The sequence below is a fragment of the Dermacentor silvarum genome, chromosome 8, assembly GCF_013339745.2.
Source record: "Dermacentor silvarum isolate Dsil-2018 chromosome 8, BIME_Dsil_1.4, whole genome shotgun sequence".
NCBI classification, from domain to species: domain Eukaryota; kingdom Metazoa; phylum Arthropoda; class Arachnida; order Ixodida; family Ixodidae; genus Dermacentor; species Dermacentor silvarum.
The window spans coordinates 43,875,475-43,894,177 of NC_051161.1; the positions used below are offsets into that span (position 1 = coordinate 43,875,475).

The 18,703-nt window shown below is 49.3% G+C and overlaps 1 protein-coding gene and 1 long non-coding RNA gene across 3 annotated transcripts in view; one reads left to right on the plus strand and one right to left on the minus strand.

The window, feature by feature from the left end:
• LOC125939766 (uncharacterized) overlaps positions 1-5,496 on the minus strand; it is a 292,339-nt gene extending 286,843 nt beyond the window's left edge. The window contains exon 1 of the long non-coding RNA XR_007463141.1: positions 5,141-5,496. This is a non-coding gene — a long non-coding RNA (uncharacterized LOC125939766). The remainder of the gene's footprint in view (positions 1-5,140) is intronic.
• Positions 1-18,703, plus strand: part of LOC119461109 (protein sister of odd and bowel) — a 425,754-nt gene that overhangs the window by 395,093 nt on the left and 11,958 nt on the right. The gene's annotated exons all lie outside the window — the stretch shown is intronic.

Consider the following 18,703-nt stretch of genomic DNA (forward strand, 5'->3'; position numbering starts at 1 on the left):
TGGAATGTCTACCTGCTAGTCTCAAAACGCGTTTCCCAACGTGAGAGGAATGTGAAGAAGTCGAGCTCTTCCAAAATGTATGCTTCCTTCCCGTACTTACACGCGTATTCTTCTTCTGGTTGCCGATTCCTTCTTCGCTTATGGACGCTGCGGTATTTCCTTTACTTTTTTTTCTTTATTCTCGCCAGCTTGAGCGATAGAATGGAATATCCGAACATCGTGATTCAATCGAGCTTCATTCATTGATCCCATTCAGTCGGACGCGCTTCGAAAGGCTTGGGGCAAGCATGCGTGTGACGCACAAATGGGCTCTTAGCCAATCGAAAGGTTGAAGGAAACGCTTGCAAAATGAACAGACCCAGCACGTGGTCACCGTATCTAGAGGCAATAAAGCAGCTCTCGCTGATATTGTTATTAGAGAGGAGATACGTTTTTAATGGAAGGACGTAGCGTTACGAGAAAGCGCCCTGCCCTTTGGTTAATGCATAAATTAAGAAACCTTCGACGTTTTATGGACATAAATATCTCGCGTAGAAGGGTGAGTCAGGCTCCCAGAAGCACGAGACGACGAGACTGTTTCCCTGATATTCGCTGAAACTGTTATTGTTATTGCGTCCCTATTATCGTTAGTTGGCCATTGCCGCTCTCAGGCAACGCTTGTCAAGGTGAAGGTAATCCTATATGAATGGCTTGTTGATGAATTGGCGCTTTATTTTCCTCATGTCATATATGTCTTATCCCAAATATTGCGGAAGGAAACGCCTTCAACAGCGTAATGGTAACGATTATATGCTTGTTCATCGACGAAATTTTCCTTCCTTAATCCGACATATACGTTTATGAGAACTGCCATACTCGACTGACATTGATGAAGGGCACTGGGCAGGGCTAAGGTATGACATTCGGGCTCATATACGCTTCAACTCCTCCTTCGCATTTATTCTTTATTGTCCCTATAAAACGGCGCTCGTGGCACGTCGATGTCGGCTCGCTCAATTGCACTATTAAGGCATAGTATTTCAGAAAGCCTGGGCACGCTCGTTACCGGAATTGTTCGAAAGATTACCACTGTCAACGCAGAATCACTTCAGGATATTCCGGAGTCATTAGCTCTGTGGATCCATCATATACCAGACAACCTATATACTCGACTCGTGGCTGTAGCTCAGTGACTATGGAGTTCTATGGTGCCGCGAACAAAGTCGCGTGTTCGTTTCCCTGACGCCGATGGAGGCGGAAGGCTAAATGGCTCGTGCACCGTGCCTGGGGTATACATGTTAAAGAACTCCAAGGCGGCGGTCAGATTTAATCCGGAGCTCTTCGCTTCGGCTTCTGTCATATAGCCAGGTTATATCTTTGTAACCAGGTTGTAGCCAGGTTTCAAATCATCAGTATGCGCTGTCTTCTCTGTTTCTCTCACTTTCTTCCCTCCCCCTCGAGTTCACAATGCACCGTCTTCCTTTTACGCAATGCTCGCAATGCAACCTCCTGTAACGCATGCGTATCGCTATTCTGCATAGAAGAGGATAATTAACTGATTTTGTGCAATGATTAGCGTCCGTTAAAGGCCACGCGATCATTCTCGGAGAGATATCGCGCCTTCTGCTTTTCTCTCTGCATCACTGTGGACGAAGCCCTTGTGACAGCTTCATTAAAACGGTTTCACAAGCTCCACATTTGGAAATAACCACTAATGTTCATTACGGGACGGGATTACGCAATTTCCACATAGCCGGCACAGGACCACTTCTACATATGTACGTATATGCGCAGATAGAGAGGCTCGGTTAACGCCCGAAGAGAAATGCAGAGTTACAAATTATGTGTAAGCGCATGAAATAACACATAATCGAGCTTATGATCCATAGCATTGCTACATTCCTGGTAAAGGGACACTTCTTCACTGCTATAGCTGTGCTGTGCTGTGCGGCCCCGTGTTCGTTCAGAAGAGCAGACTTCTGGGTACCAATATACTCAAACTGAAGTGAGCAGCAGGTTGCGAATACAGCCACCTTTTCACATTACTCCTCTTGTCCTGTCATGTCCTTGCCGAGTCGCTGTTCGCGGCCTTTTCCATCATCTTTAAGGTCTTTTCCCTTCATCACCATAGTACCTCGTCTCTAGCTGCCACAAACCAAGCGGGGAAAGGAAAAAAGAAGTTTAGAAATTTCGAACGCGCTCGAAAGCAGCTGCTTCCGCCTAGTTGACTTGCAAGGGTTCAAGGTATAGCCGTGGTTCCGAAGTGCAACCTGCAATTTCTGAGTCAGTCGCAAACGGGGGGCTTTGAGCCGAAAGCGGTGCAGCTACCGGCCGTATTATAAGCGCGTAAGCTAGAGGGGTGCGCGACTCGTCGTATAACTGCCCAAGAAAAGTGCACGCATCCCGTCTCGTTTTCAAGGCAGCAATCATGCGGACGCCACGGGCTTCTGTCTGGAAGCTTGCATATAATCACTGGGTCGGCACCGTTCCAGCCTCCCGTTTTTCCAAAAAGGAAACTGAGGCGCTCAGTTAGAGGACGGTAGGGAAGAGACCGATGACCCACTGCTTTCATAAGTGATGGTTATTTTGCTTAGAGGCAAGAACACAACAATAACAACAACACCAGCAAAAAAGTGTTCTTGCGTCGTGGCTTCAGTTCGGTTCAAGTTCTCGGCGCTGCGGCGTTGACTTGAACAAGCTGAGTAAGTATTGCAACGTTTGTTGCCAGTCATCATGTTGACAGGAAATTCATTCATGCCTTGCAAAAATAATGCATGATATTCATTTGCATCTCGACCAAAAGTCTATATTGATGGGCGGCAAAACGTCAACCGAAAGATAATTAACAGAACTTTTATAACGAATGTCATACGAGCAGCCACCCTGTAGCTCAGTAATATGCGAATTAACTGTCCGAGAACAATTTCATTGCTGGCAATTGAGAGGTAAACAGAGCAGTGGACAGCAGGGGAGCTAATAGATGATGTCGTGGTGGTAAACAACGTATTGGCGTTTAACCAATCAATGCTAGGAGGAATCGAACAACCAACTCCGCAACCAAAACGTATACCCCGTGACTCGATGCAACTCGGCACAACAAATGCAAATGTGTGCATATCGGCTGGCAGGGACTGCGCATTACGTTTCAGAGCAGCCGTTGCACCCTTTTCCTACACGCCTGGGGCGAGGCTTAAACTTGAACCCCCCAGGTGAAACCCTATCTCCGGTCAAGACACGTATACGTGCAAGCAAAGAACGAATGGAAGCAGATAAGCTGGCATGCGGCTTCCGTGTCACCCGATTCTCAAATAAGACATAGAGAGAGAAAGAGAGAAAGAAAAACAGACATTAGTATTCCTTTTGGGTCGCTGCTGCCGAAGAAGCCCGTAATTTTGTTCGACGAAGCGCGCCCCGGAACAAAAACAAAACGCAACAAGTAAGAGAGACGGACAACACCGCGCAACGTCGTTTTTTCTCCGTGTCCTGCGCGCGGATCGGTTTTCCCGTTGCCTAATTTAAGATTTCTATCGAGTTCACTCGTTTGGTCCCCGCTGCGCAACCGCTGTGTCGACGACGTCTTGGAAAAGATGCGAGAGACTCGCCGCCGCCATCCCTGTAGCGCGAAAAGAAACACTGCACCAGCGGCGAGCATGCGCACACAGTGTGCGGCACCCGCTCATAAACTTGCCGCCGCGCGCACTGCAGTGGCTATACGCCGGCAGTCGCCAATCAGAATTCCCTGTCGGCGCCACTGATTCCCCCGCACGGCTGCTCATTACAGAAACACGCAACGCGGGTTCAGCCGCGCAAATTGCGAGCCTTTTAAGTATCCAAATTAAATGGCGCCGCTTAGAGCGTTCGGCTGTCTGGGCCCCGAGAAAAGCCGACAGATCCAAGGTCGCTCTCTCTTCTGAGCCGTCGACTCTTCTTTCATCTTCTTTTTCTTCTTCTACCTCGCGCGCGCAGCCTGGCTTCCAGAAGTGAAAAACACAGATGGTTTCTACACCATCGCGCTTCGCTGCATGCTCCCACGTTCAGAACAAGAGCGCTTGGTGCGGGGTTATGTATGTGTGTTTCTGAAATGAAGCTAGCGGAGGGAGGGGGGGAGCCCCAGAAATTACTCCGGCAGTCGAAAACGCTGCATCACGCAGTGACAAATGGTTGTCCCGGCAATTCAGCAAAACCGCGCGCCACTCAGACCGTGCGTGTCTCTGTGCGTGCGCTGGCTTATTCGGAAAACGAAGTGGGGGAGGGGGCCTACTTGGGCTGCTGTGGTGAGTGCGAACAGAAGTGAGAGCTGCTCCACACAGTCAGCAGCAAAGAAGCAAGCTCGCAAGAAAAAAAGAAAAAAAAGGCATCTGCGGTGTCATTGCCGAAGGAAGAGTCCATGGACCGCTCGCCATGCAGTCCCTCTGCGGAGAAGCGAACGCGGCGTTCCGATCTCACTGGAATTCCTCTGCGGCTGTTGCCGATCTGCGGGCTTCGAGTGAAATATGGGCAGAACCTTCCTTCGCTGTTGTTCAATTCCCCTCTCTCTCACCCTCTTTCTCGAATCGTCCACGTCCGTTCTGCAACCTCCTCTCCCTGGGAGGTCGGCGTAGTTGTGCAGTAACGCGAAGGCACACGCACTACTGCACATATGTCTCTACCGTATACGAAAAGGACGGCGAAAGGGAGAGTAGGTTAAAAAAAAAAAAAAAGAACGCTAAGAGGGAACAAGGCTGCAGGTGCCGTAATCGGCCGCGATTAGCCGCAGCGGTCGCGCGCTGGCGCTGCTGTGTACACAATTAGGGGTCATCAGCAAATGATCGCCGCCACGGCCTGCTGCGGCCACCACCCTCTCACCCTATCGCGGCCTGTCCCTCTCGGGAAAGAACGCGCGCTCCAAGCTAAAAAGGGGGCGACCGCGGGCGTGAAAAGAAAAGTGAGAGAGAAGGGAATGAAGGAAGGAGCGCGCGATGGAAGCGCGAAGAGGAGAAAAAAAAATCTCGCGGCCAGATCTCTCTGCATGCTACGAGCCACAGGCGGCATGCCGTTAAAGCATGCGTGCGCGCACGAGAACAGACAGCGGTGCAGGCTGAAGCATACTGCGCATGCGCGAACGCGCATACTACACTGCAAGCTGGGTTGGGCATGTATTAAGGTACCCGTATGAACTTACCTGAGGTGGAGACGAACGTGCAGACACTGGCCGGCGGAGGAGAGCCGCTGCGGGAAATCGGTCCAACTAAGTAATAGACTGTCATTAGTGGCTCAATTCTGGCTTTGAAAAATAGCGCAGTGTGCCTCTCCCTGCGGCAAACGGAACCGACCGACGGCGCTGGGCAACTGAATGTGCTCTGGCACAACAGGCAGGCCCTCCATGGAAGCTTGTGCCTTAGGGACCCACCAGCTGCGGAATGTATGCTGCTGCAGGATTCCGGAACTGGCCTTTTCGCATCTACTTGTCGTGTCTCCCGCGAATTTTCGCAGAATGCGGGACACGCCGCCGGGCGTATTTGGAGCGTGTTGCGTGTCTCAGAGCTGAGCCGAACCACGCATGCGTAGTGTATGTCTCGGCTTCGTCGTCTTCCTTTTTTGCGACAGCGTGCCGATCTCAAAAAACGGGGCCCGCAAAGCGAGACACCGTGGCTTCGGTCTTGTTTGATAAATCCGTTGCTCGACGTAATCTACAGTTGAGCAAACATCGCTTGTGTCCGGGGTCGTCCCTCCGATCATCCGATGCCTGCTCACTGCATGTCGAGAACGCCGAAACCGGCGCCAGTGGAAAAGTTTCAATGACGCAACGATCCGAGTTCTTATCTTCATTTGAGATAGCGTGGATAGCTTCACTGACTTTTGTTTCTTTCAACGTGTGGCACTGCGCACTACGCTCAAAGACAAGAACGACTTTCTATGTCTTCTTGCTCCAATATCTGCAGGCAAATATTGATACAGATGAAAGCAGCCCTCTTGCCGAAACTGAAGTGGGACGCAACGTCAAATGAATTGCAGTGGCAAGAAACTGCAATTCTCTCTGCAGCGGAAGCTGGTCTCGGTGGCCTAATATGGACGCACCAATTAGATAGAGCTTAGCTCGAAGTATAGTTTCGTTTGACGTTAGCGTGAGCAGTAGCTTGCGCCTACATTCTGCATAATTCGGCGGGCTCTCTGGAAAGTCTATATACTCCAATGTATACAGCAGGGGCGTCCTCGAGATTCAAGTATGCGTAGTTGTTCTTATGCTTTCTCGTGTGTATACTAAGCGAGGATTATATGTAAAATCTTTATTTCAGAACAACACAGGCACATTTAGAACGGAAAAATAAACACAGAGACCACGTAATCTATACGTTTCGGTGACATGCATGACGGAATGATTGTACTCAGTGACAACGTGAAACGACAATGTGCTCATGAACATGCTGCCTGTGCCTGGAAATGTTTGCGTCACATCGTTTATATATATATATATATATATATATATTATATATATATATATATATATATATATATATATCACCTCTGTATAACCGAAGTTTTCTCTGACATGTTGTTGGTCAAGGTAGTGCCTTATATATATAGGGACACAACCGAAGCAAGTATATGTGCACAAACGCAGTGGCTCCTTCACAATGTGTAAGCACAAAAGCATGTATGTTGAGCCTCATTGGTTCGACAGACAGGCTCACCGACATATTCACAAACGAACCTCGACTCTAGGTTCTACGTCGATTTCACTGAGTGGAGCTCAGCGCCGCCCCTCGGATGAAGCAGACACTAATACGCTTCAAAACGCTCACCGGTCGTTTGTACATCGAGGACTTACATAACAAACACGCCTTCATTTTCGTGCGTTTGCTTATGCTGAAAGTTCCTGGTGACAAACATTTTCTCGCCGGGATCGCCCTGGACGGTCATTGAAACGCAGTGACCACTTCAGTCAAAGATTGGCGCTGGCATCCACTTTCTCGATGAAGCTTTACATCCGCAGAGTTTTACAGAAAAGGCAAGTACAGAACTCGTGGCAAGAAAATTTGTACGTTAACGTAAAGGGCAGTGCTTCGCTTTTTGAGGATAGAGCTGGCTGCTTGCGAGGACAAAACATACAGGAGCATGAGGCATGCATGAGGTACAGAAAAAAAAATCTAATTCAGTACATTGTAATGGAGAGCCAAGATAGTCACCCAGCCAGAACTACACCTCCCAGAAGTGCTAGGGTTCAAAGCTGATGAGAGTGTTAACTGGTCAGTAGTCGAGATAAGCAAGAGACGTTTAGATTACTGGCGAAAACGAAGCCTGAAATTAAGATATGAGTCCGGGGCGGTTACGGGCATAGGTAACTTCACAAGATAAAGTAGAGATAGGAAAAATTCTAGACTGTAATAGGTATAGTAGATCTTGGTCAGCTCAGACACGTGTTGGTGACAATTTCTCGTCCCCCATTTTCAAAGAGGAAGTCATTAAATCATCATGATCATCTAGTCAAGCTGGAGCGTCGAGCACTTACAAAAGTGGTTATAAATATAGGTTACCTTTCCATTGACTTCCTGTCGTCTTCAATAGGCAGTCTGTTGGAATGCTGCAGAATAACAAGCGTTCTGTAATAACGAGCGCTCGTTTGAATAACGAGCGCTCTGTTGGAATGCTGCAGTGGACGAGCGTTCTGTAGTACGGTTGTCAGTCATCTCTCCTTGAGCGAAGCAGAAAAAAAAACATAATGAAAGCGTGAAGTAAAACACGTGCAGTCTGGATAATACAGTCATTTCGCACTCATTTAGTTGTATTATCTTCGACACCGTGACTAGAAGACAACGACAGACGCTGAACAACACACGAAATTACATCTGTATAATCGCCGCGCGGTTGCGACCAGGAGCCAAGAGTACAGTAAATATACTCCGATCGTCACGGGGGCAAATGAAAATAAATATACGGCCGAAAGGGAGTGCTGCAGGCGATTTGTCGGTTTACAAGGTGCGCAGCGTGCGTCTCACATTTGTGAGTGTATGCGTACATCGAAAGAGGAGCTCCATTCGGGTTCGAATAAATAAAGCTTGAAAAGAAAGAAATAAAGTTCCACACGAACGCACTTGCGGGCGGGCGGCTTGTCACAACCTCACAAGTAAGTGCCGCCGGCGTGGTGGATGCCTTTGCGGTACCGGACCTGTACGGCTGTCTCGCCAGTGATAGAGACACGAAAACGAGCTATGCCGTATAGTAACATGTACACAGACGTGAGTCGGCCGCGAGGTGTCTGAATGCGACCGCCGGGCGGCGACATCTTTCTTTCGTTTCTATCTTCTTTTATTTCATTTTCTTTCCTCGCGGAAGGAGGCACGTTCGGATAGACGGAAATTAAAACAGCAAAAAATGCCAATGTATGCACACTGAAAAGCTGAGCCTCTGAATCGGTATTGCTGCTTCCTGTCTGAACTGACGTGGACGGACGAACGCGAGGCGTGACCGAATACCCTCCGGGGTGTGCGAAGAGGACAGTTTTTTGGGACAGATCTGACGTGCAGTATCTGGTACCTGTCTGCTAAATCCGCCATCACGTGAGGCGCATTCCCGACGTACTTTTGACCTCAGAGCCGCGCGCCGTTCGGCGTTGGGACGTGTCCGTTGTACAGGTCGCGCAAGAAACCGTGCTGTGAAGATCCCCGTCGAAATTCGTTCCATGCGAGCTTCCCAAATGAAGAGGACCGCGTGGCAGTTTTTATAAGGACACATTTTATAAGGCATTTTTATAAGGACACATTATATTCAAGACAAAATAAACAAGCAAGAAGATGTGTCTTGGCTTCTGGTTGCAAGTCGACGTTGGAAAAGCTTCAAAGGACCACTTAAGCGCAGCACAAGATTGTGATATACGCACGCCCGACAATGACAACTATACGTCGCGAGGGCGATTCCACGAGCTCACACGTGGCGAAACCGTGATCAAATGCTGAGCCCATACATGTAAAGTATCGCGTGTAAAGTTCCATTTACGCGCGATCGCACTCACTTCAGATTGCGTGGTCAATCTGAAATGACTTTGCGTATCCGTACCCTTTTCTTTTATTCGTTTCTCAGGCCGCAAACGTAGAGTCGTAAAGTTTCTTCAAGTACCTTCGACCAAGCTAATGAAACTCACAAGCTCCCGCCTATAGCTCACAAGCTCCCGCCTATCTACCTGCACATCTAAAGCGGCAAATTATACAGGAAGTGGGCGCAGCGTATATAACCTTTATGCCAAAAATCTCACAGCCACGACTCTACTCCGCCAACCCCCACTTCTCTTTGCGAACGTATACGTTTTTTTTTTTTTTTTTGTCTTTATTTCTTCCTTTCCTTTTCTCTGCCACCAAGGAGCAGTTTCTCTGACAGCGACACATGCAGACCCGACAGGATCGTCGTTTTTCCAAGAGTCCTCGCTTTTTTTTTTTTTTTTTTTTATCTCGTTGGTGTTAACGCGTTAACCGCATGTGGCGATAACAACTACGCGCCCGAAAGGGTGAAGTGAAGTATACGTTACATTAGCGCGAACAGCGCTATATCGTTTATAAATACTAATCTCCGTCAGAAAAAAGAAACAAGAAAGGAGGAAAAGAAGCAAGAGAACGGCGCATAGCGCGGTCAGTCTAGCTCGCACAAGTTTCGCAATACGAAAAAAAAAATAGAAAAGAAAACACAACGTCGCAGTCCGCAAAGAAAAGGATCTGCTCGAGTGGGGCCCACTTCCTGTATACAGAACTCGCGGCTCGCAAGCCCCACGGTTGTCGCAGCACCTTCACCGCCGCCGGCGGCGGCGGCGGCGGCGGCGGCGTTACAGCCAAGCAGCGAGAACGGGGGATATATCGTAAAAATGTGATGCGAAGCGGGGGCCTTCTTCCTTTTGGTGGCTACCGCACAGGTGCATGGACGGCCATTCATCGGCTCCCGGATAATTACCGCAGGACGTGCCGCCGCGAGCCCAGAAAGGAGCCAAACGAAGCCAGGAAAGGAGCGGTAGAGAGAGAGAGAGTGAGAAAAGAAAGGGAAAGTGACATAACCGGCCCGAAACCGCGACTGAAACGCTGTCTAACCACAGTAACCAAAAAGGAAGGAAAAAAAGGAAAAAATACAGGGCGGACAAGCGAGGGAAAAAGAAGAAAGAAGAAGAGAAGAAACGATGCCGCCGACGCCGTTCACTTTTCAATGCCCGCATGCTCGCATTCAAAGCGGGCACGAGCAGACCCCCGAAGCAGCAAGGGCGGCGGCTTTTCCTTTGCCAAGGGGCGCGGAGAAGCCGACCGCAGTTTGGGACACGCGCCACACACTGTCGGGCCCCAGCGCGGGCGCAAGCTCGTTGCGCGTGATCCTCCTCTTATTCTTCTTCTGCGCGCCTGTGTAGTAACTTCAACGTTCAGACCTTTTATTTACTTATTTTTGCATTCATTTTTAACGTTGCTCACCGCGGTCTGTTTGTCGGACTTCGTTTCGCTTCGCTTCACCGATCGCTCCCTTTTTTATTTAGTTACTTCTTTTTGTTTGTTTGTTCAAATGCTGTCCCGCGGAGTTTGTGAGCCGCGCCGCACGCGCGGACATCAGAGACGCCGGTTGCAGTCTATGAGCGCTTCCTCTTGGTGTGACTGTCGTCCATGCCGAAGCCTAAACATGGACACCGTTGCCACCGCCTCGGTGAGTGAGATGTGTCTGCGTACAACCAGCTCGCGACCCCACGCTGTTTCGTCAATCTGCGCGTGTTGGCCAGGCGATGTACAGGGCTTCAACGATCGGCAGGGCTTCAGCGTGTGCTGTCTTTTTTTTTTTTTTCGATAGAAAAAATGAGCAATTATTCGGTACTCAGGCAGCTCTTACTGAGCAAATGTGACCGCTGACCTCACTATTGCTGTATAGAATACTTTCTCTGCCCGTAAAATATGTCCCGTTTAAGAATCTTTCCCTTCGTACTTTCCTACGAAAGCAAATACACTTGGCAGTTTTAGTTCAGCTCGCATGTTCGCTTTCATATTGGTCCTGTTGTATGCATAGCAGGTTGGGCTTTCTGGCTCGTGCGATAAGTCCTCAAGCAGAAGTGTGGCCAAAGACAAACGTTGGCTGAAGTTCGTGGTGATGGTTGCGGCAGCGTTAACTTTTGGTCAAACTACCAGCTTGTCCTCTGCAGTAATGAAAGATGACCCATGCTGAAAATTAAAAAAAAAGTCTCTTGACTCCCCCCAACCCAAACAAAAGGAAAACGAAAAACGTGCATTCAAACCTGGGCACTGTATCGTGCTCAAGTGCTACAACATGCGAAGATATACGCAGAGAGGTTATACGTTGGCCCTTCAGCGGCACATGCACCCAGCTGTTAGCTCATTGTACAATTTCATCATCACTCCTTGTCCTCTTCTACACCTTTCACAAGCCTACGCCACCTCTGTAACTACAATGCAGTGTTAAAGAGGTGAGGTGTCCTCCAGTCACACCAACTTCATTTTCTCAGCATTGCTGATTCATTTCATGAAGGAAATAAAAGCCCTTATGCCCTTTATAAACTTTATGGTACGTAAAGAAATGGACAGTGGTAAAGCTGTCCACCATTTTCTGTTCCGTAGCGTGTCCCAGCTAACGTTACCCAAGCTGTTCAAAGAAAAGAAAAAAAGATTAGGAAAAGATGGTGCAAGATACGATCTTAAAATTGAATGAACACCATAGGCCTTTATTTGTATTTTGCACCGTGTCTTCTTAATCTTTTATTTTTTTCGTCTAACAGCTTATCTTACTTTAACTGGGGCACAAGTTATAAAAGGGGGGAATAGTTCAGGAACATGATGCATGTCTACCTTTGGAAAAATATGTTCTTGTGCACGCTCCTAGCTCACCGCATACGCAAGGACTCCGAAGCATCGCAACCCTCCTTAATAGAGCAAAAAAAAAAAAAATCAGGTCGGTATATGAGAATGTCAAAAGCTACTATTTATACCTGAGCCAATAAAAAAGGTGGATTGTTTGTTATATACAATGTCAAAATCTTGCCACAAGCGGTGAAAACGTTTCCTTGCATGGACCCTCATTGGTAATTATTTTACTGCGCTGTGCTTAAGTGTGTTAGGATACTTTTTTCCCCGTGTTTCTGAATTTACTGAAATAAAAGGCATCTTTTCATGTTTGTTTTCTCGCGCTTTCAACTTTATCGAAATATTACGTAGGAAACCTTGAGAACTCTGCTAAAATTGAGGACTTGCTCCAGGTTTACTTGAACAAATTGTGTTCGTGTGCGTGCGTGCGTTCGCACTGTAGTATAAAACTATATGTATACGTATATACGTCATTTTTATTTTATTTTGTCACTCTGCCTAGTAATATTATGTTTATATCACTGGGTGCGTGTTAAATGGGATAAAGGCCAGCGTTCATTTTTTTTTTTTTCATTGTGTCTAACAGCCGACACTGATACAACCTATATTCCCATACCACTACGGTTATTAGCACAACAAGCTGTCCGGGCCAAGGCCACAGGAAATAACCCAGTAAAGCGCTGAACTTGGTTAAATATATGAGGGGAGGGGGGAGGGGTGACCAAGGTACTCGTATGTTTACTAACACCACGTGTTGCACTGATTTGTGCGATACACTTTAATGTAACGTTGGTTAAAGCGTACTATGTCAGTGCGCGCCGCACTGTTTATTGCAATGTGCGTAATGCAGCCTATTGTAACCTTTGTCTTTGTGTATTGTCTCTTTTTTACGTCCCCCTCGTAGTTCATTTGCTTCCAATTTATTTTCACTTTACACGGCATGCACGTGTGGCAATGAGAGCGCTTGCGCTCTCATTCCTGCATTTAGATTTCTTTTTATGTCTTTAGTATTCTTCGCGCTTGATTTTAAAGCGGACCTTTCTTTGTCTCTACACCCCCACTTTGAAGGTGCTGAATGCTGTTGTCTTACCGAGTATACAACAACTTAGGCCACTTGTTATATATGCAAATGGGCATCTCCCATTATGTACGTGTCCGGATGCACTGCGTGTCCGGGTACGTGTCCGGATGTAGCTTACTGCCATGTGTATATGCCGCTGGGTTTGAGCCCGGCTAAACAACCTGGCAGTAGTCAACTTGGGTCAATGGGTGTGTGCAACTGGTCATGTGCAACTGGTTATCCGTGCAAGAATGCATAACTTGGGCCACTGTATACTGCTGGAGAGTTATGCTGCGTCGGCACGCAGGCTCAGTGTTCGAAATACTATTGGTGATGTGAAGCTCAATGTGGGCAAAATAGTTAGTTTCGTAATAACGACTTTCGTCAATATCTGATGGTTCGATGTAGAGCATAACGCGACGTCCCCTAACGCGTGGAAGTTTATCCTGAAAATGAAAGATCAGCGTACGGCGGTGCCGTTATGTTCTTCAGTCCAATACTTCTCGGTTCAATCCAAGGCATTCCGAGACGGAATGGACTCGAAACGGGCTTTCCCACAAACTTACAAGAGAGAGAGAGAGAGAGAGAGAAACGAGAAGGGAAAAGGTAGGGAGGTTAACCAAGGTCGTGCCCGGTAGGCTACCCTACGCTTGTGGAGAGGGAAAGGGAAAAATAGAAGGGAACTGTGACTCTATAGTGTCTACGGGAGCTTCGAATATGGCGGTCCGGCCAGCATGGGATTTATGGGCAGTACATATCGATATGCCTAAACTTCGTACTTTTGCACCATAGGCTTGTGACCTTGCAAATTGGTCGCTTTCAACAAAATGTTGCGTTATAAATGCAACAATTCACAGTTACTATGCATATGTGCAGAGTATATCTATTACATTTATGCTTTATCTTAAACATACGAAGCAAAATAAATAGCGCCACAGGAACGTCTGTAGCCACTAGTGTGAAGATTATACAAATCCATGTACTACCACCCATGCTACCTATGGTAGCTGTTCGACCGTAGTGCCAGAATTGCCTGCACATGGTGATTTTTGTAGGAAGCACTACGTCCACAGCCACCACCGACCGTTGATCAGCAGAAGACGAAACTGGGGGGCGCGAGCCGTCTGCCCCCGCAGGATAGCAACGTCAATGCCGCATCGAACGAAACGGCAAAGGCGTCGCGGCTCCTATGCGTCTTCGAACAAAAGGAGCGTTCCGAGGCGGCCTGGACACGCGGTCGTTCCTTTGTCGACTCCTCGAGTGCGGATTAGCTCCGGTCTCGCTCACGTGCGCGCTCGGCCGGGAGGCGAGCGAAGAGCAGGAGCGAGATTACAACCGCGTTTACACGCGCTTGGAGCTGACGCACCGAGAACGAAGAAAATACACGAAAAAAAAGGGAGGCGACTGGAAAGGCCGGCGCAAGCACGCAAGTATACATACACGAACCCAGCGTATACGGTCCTCCACGCGGGAACCTGAGGGACACGCGTACGGAGCCGGTCTAAATCTGGGCAGCAGCAGCTTTCTCGCCGCTGCAGCGCACACACACTGAGAGTCGACGCGCGCACGCGCTCAGACACGGGCCATCTGGGTTTGCTTTCATCGGTCGGCCGGTTCGCTCGCTCGCTTTTTAATCCCCTTCGCGGGACTCGACACGGTCGGAGGCGTTAATTTGCCTTCGGCCTGTGCCCCCGGTGGTGGCGAGAAAAGATCTGCCGAGAGGCTGCTGCTGCGGCGTAGCTCTCCCGATTCTGCATCAAGGTGGAGGGAGGGGAGGGGGCATGGCGGCGGCAGCGGCCAGGACAGGACCGAGAGAGTTTGTTGAGCGGATTCTCCACGCTGTAGCCGCTCCGACGTCGGCGGCGATGGTGCGGGGGTGCGCGCGCCGCCGTCGAAAGAAGCCGACGGACGCGCGAACGTCATCGCCCCTGGCTGCTGCCGCTGCTGCTGCTGAGCGTTGCGATGACGCCGCTGACAGCAGCGCCGGTGCGCCCTCCTTGACAGGTCGAGTGCCGTGGGCTGGGCTTCCAGGCAGACGGCCGGGCGCCCGCCGCCGCCGTTTGCTGTTAGCCTTGACTCTTCTTTCACGTGTGCTGCTGTCGACCTGTAACGCGCTGCTGGCGCCCCCAGACTCTCCCGTACACTTCTGCGTGTGCGCGCGTGGAGTGGAGTGGACGCGTGTGTCTGCAATGACACGCCCCTGTTCGCGGGCAAGGCGCCGAGTCATATAGAGTGGCCTCAGGTCGAGTATCCAGCTCGTAGATGCGCCTCTGTGCAGGCATTGATAGGCGGAGACCTTCTTTGGATCAGAGTTGAGCGAGGAAGACTACTCGGTCTGCAGACTATCGCGGGAGGTTACCATAGCATTTTGGTGTACCGTCCTGGTTGGTACTCCTTGTCAGAGCAATTAGTACCAACCAGATTCTGAATGCTGCTACTTTCTACCTTTCAGAACCAGCTGCTTTTAATTGAAGTACCAGCTGCGTACCAACACGGTTAGTACTCATAATACGAAACACGGTTGGTACGTACTGTGGTTGGTGCATCAATTAGGGTGCATGAATGCATCCTGATTACATCGAAATTTATTGCCAACGGTATCGTTCCGAGTTGTCACATGGCTGGAACGCGGTTGGGTGAATGATGCAATGTGATATGTCATCGTGCTCGATGAAAACACTTGCATTTTTCTATCGAGCCACCGTGGTCGTAGCATACCACTGGTCGGAGTACTGTTCAAAATGCAATGATGCGCTTAGCTCTGCTAGAATGTTCGCGATCCTCTGCGTGCTGTCGGATATTTTTTTTTTCCAACGATCTTGCAGAAGTCTTGCGAAAACCTTCCCCCCAGCTCCTTTCCGTAGACATGAGACTCGTGCAATGAGCGCCGTAAGTTTAGTCTGTACGTTAAGATATAGCCACAAACAAAATGAAATTTCACTCACTCATTACCTCGCAGAACTAAAGGTACCAGCCCTGCTAACCCTCATTTACAGTTTTCCGCAGATACCGTATAGATGTCTCGCTCAAGGTGGACACCTTTATCAGAGTGACGTAGCTACCTACTGTCCCGCTGCACAAGAGGAAGTTATTAGCATTCAGCGATCCCAGGTCATTCCCGCTCAAGAAGTCATAGAGAGCAATGATTATAACATTCTGTTATTTAATGGGAACAATCGTATTCAACAAGACCCAGCCGATGTTCAATGACTAGCGAAATTCGCCCCACTCTCTGATATAAGCCATGTAACACCATCGACGCCACAGTAACTGCACCACGGGCACTCGGTGATCGCTCATGGTCACGTGCGATGTGGCCTTCAAAGTCGAGATGCACGGTATACTTCCCTAATGCGCAAGGTTAGTCAAGTGCGCCACAAAGAGAAAATGAAAGCCCATTGTCTCTTCTTCTCGGGACACCTTGTGCGCGTACAACGCACCGACAGCATCACTCTGGACCAAGATCACTTCTCCGCCGTCGCCTCCGTTAAGTCCCTGTTCGCGCAAGCGTGTCCCTGCCTTGTCCCTCATTGTTTTCTCCGGCGATTATGGATAAGCTTCGAGCAGACAGCGCGGACTATACGCAGGAGTGGCGGGCGGAGGCAGCCTGTTTGGCGGCTGGAACGGCCACCGCGGAGCCCTTCCATGCTGGCTGCAGACGGGCCAAGAACGGCCCGGGCTACAAATCCAATCGGCAAACAGTGGTCACCCCCCTCCTTCGCCTCCCCCCCCTCTCCCTCCCCTTCCGCTAACCCTGCGCAAGCTCACTGATTTACGCTTTCGAAACGGCCAGAGAACAAGAGGCCACGAGCAGAGAAGGGAATACGTGCTTCTGTGGTAGTTTCCGCCCGCGCAATAGCGGGAGAAGAGCCCCCCCGTCAGCAGGCTCGCAGGCTGCGGAAGCAGCGTTGTTTATTGGGTATACATTAAAACCGTGCGTCCTACGCTCTGTTTCTCCGCGTCGGCTCTCGAGGGAAGTAAAGAAGATAACTGCTGGACGCACGCTCGCTATAGCTCTCCGACGCCGCGCACCTCTCCTTTCTTTCTTTCTTTCTTTCTTTCTTTCTTTCTTTCTTTCTTTCTTTCTTTCTTTCTTTCTTTCTTTCTTTCTTTCTTTCTTTCTTTCTTTCTTTCTTTCCATACCCAGTCGTAGCGTCAGCGCTCCTTGCTTCATTCAAGGAGGAGGCCACGCGCTCTAGGTAGGAGATCTGACCGCCACCAACGTTGAAAAGACCCCGAGCGAAGCCTTTTGCCGGGCGTCCGTGGCGTACATCGTATAGCACGAGCTTTTATATACGTCAGCACGACGTTTTTGATGTGTTTGCCGGGCCTCCCTCGTAGAGTTAGTAAAAAATAAGAAGGCTCGGGCAAACGTACGGGACAGCCACCGCTTGCATGCGCGCGGCTTGTAGAAGGGAGGGCATCGTTATACGTTCTGGGGCGGGCCATCAATATTTCCTTGCTCGGCGTCTCCACGGCTCCCTGTTGAGGCAGTACAGAGTACGAAAGCGGACGAAGGCCCCCGAGGCAGGTGGAAAAAATACGCGCGCGTCCGTAAACATGCCCGTATTGACTTCCGTGACAGGCGCGCGCTTTCGCGGGCAAAGCGTGGTGGTCTTGACCGGTTTTACGTTTGCGCAAAGCGTAATACGTTGTCGTTCGCCGAGGAGGCGGAACGCGCGCGTAACTTTATTTGGGAGAAACAACGGTCGGGATAACGATAAGTAACAGACGACCGTGGGCACGTTACATTGCCAGTAACAAACGGGACGTCAGCTCAGAGAGCAACGAACTGGTTACGTTCGGTATGAAAACCTCCTCTTCGGAGAGGGACAGCAAATGTTCTCTTCCTTGCGTTAACTCGAGCCATACGGAGCGCTCGTGAATGTCAGTTTGAAACTAACGTGGCATCGAAATAGCGCGGCGTACGTGACGGATTCCGTAAGGCAATGCGCTCATTAATTACTCACGCCTTTCTGTGTGTGTACAGACAAGGGATACAGTTTTGTTCTTGTTAGTGCGACAAGCTATTATTACAAAAAAATCTTGAGAGGGAGACAGAAGGGAGGACACACACAAGCGATGTGTGAGTGCCTGCAGCCTACTGTCCCTGTCTCGATATTTATTACGCGAAATGCTATAGCCAACTGTAGGCATTTTCAAACCGGGGGATAATGTGGAGTGGCTGAAAGCAGTCTGGGCGGCTCACCGCAATGCTATATACCTCACGTACCTATGAAAAAAGAAATACAACACGTAGCAGTTTGCATTTGTGCGCGAGAAGTGACAAGCTATAGTACACGAATTGAGGCGGTAAAGGATTAAAACCAAGGGCCAAAAAATAAAACTAACAGTAATGTCATCGCGAAGCCACCCATCGTATCTTCCTCTATTCATATATTAGCATGTCAGGAGTGGATTTGTGTGTCGCGCATTTTTTCCCCCGAATTTCCGATTTCCGGCCTAGATTCCGTGGTACGCGGAAAAAAGGAGGGGAGGAGGGGGGGGGGGGGGGGGGGGCTGCGGTGCAGTATGAGAAGTTACTTTAACCCAACGTGTCATACAACCTTTAATTTCCCCGCCGTCTGCAGGTTGTGCTGTACACACACACAAGGTCACAACTCACTCCGCCATGACACTATTTTCGTCCACTCGCAGACACCGCGCTAATTCAGTGCAATAAGCAGATGTGCCGCGAACACCTTCAAGAATTCCATTTTATTTCCGGGCTGACGTCACTCTCATGCCGCGCACAAGTACCGTATAAAGGAAACGAGAACGACGAAAACAACACAAAACAAATGGGGGCAGCCGAGTTTTAACGCGAGGTCTGAAACGGCGCCTGCGAACACGGGGG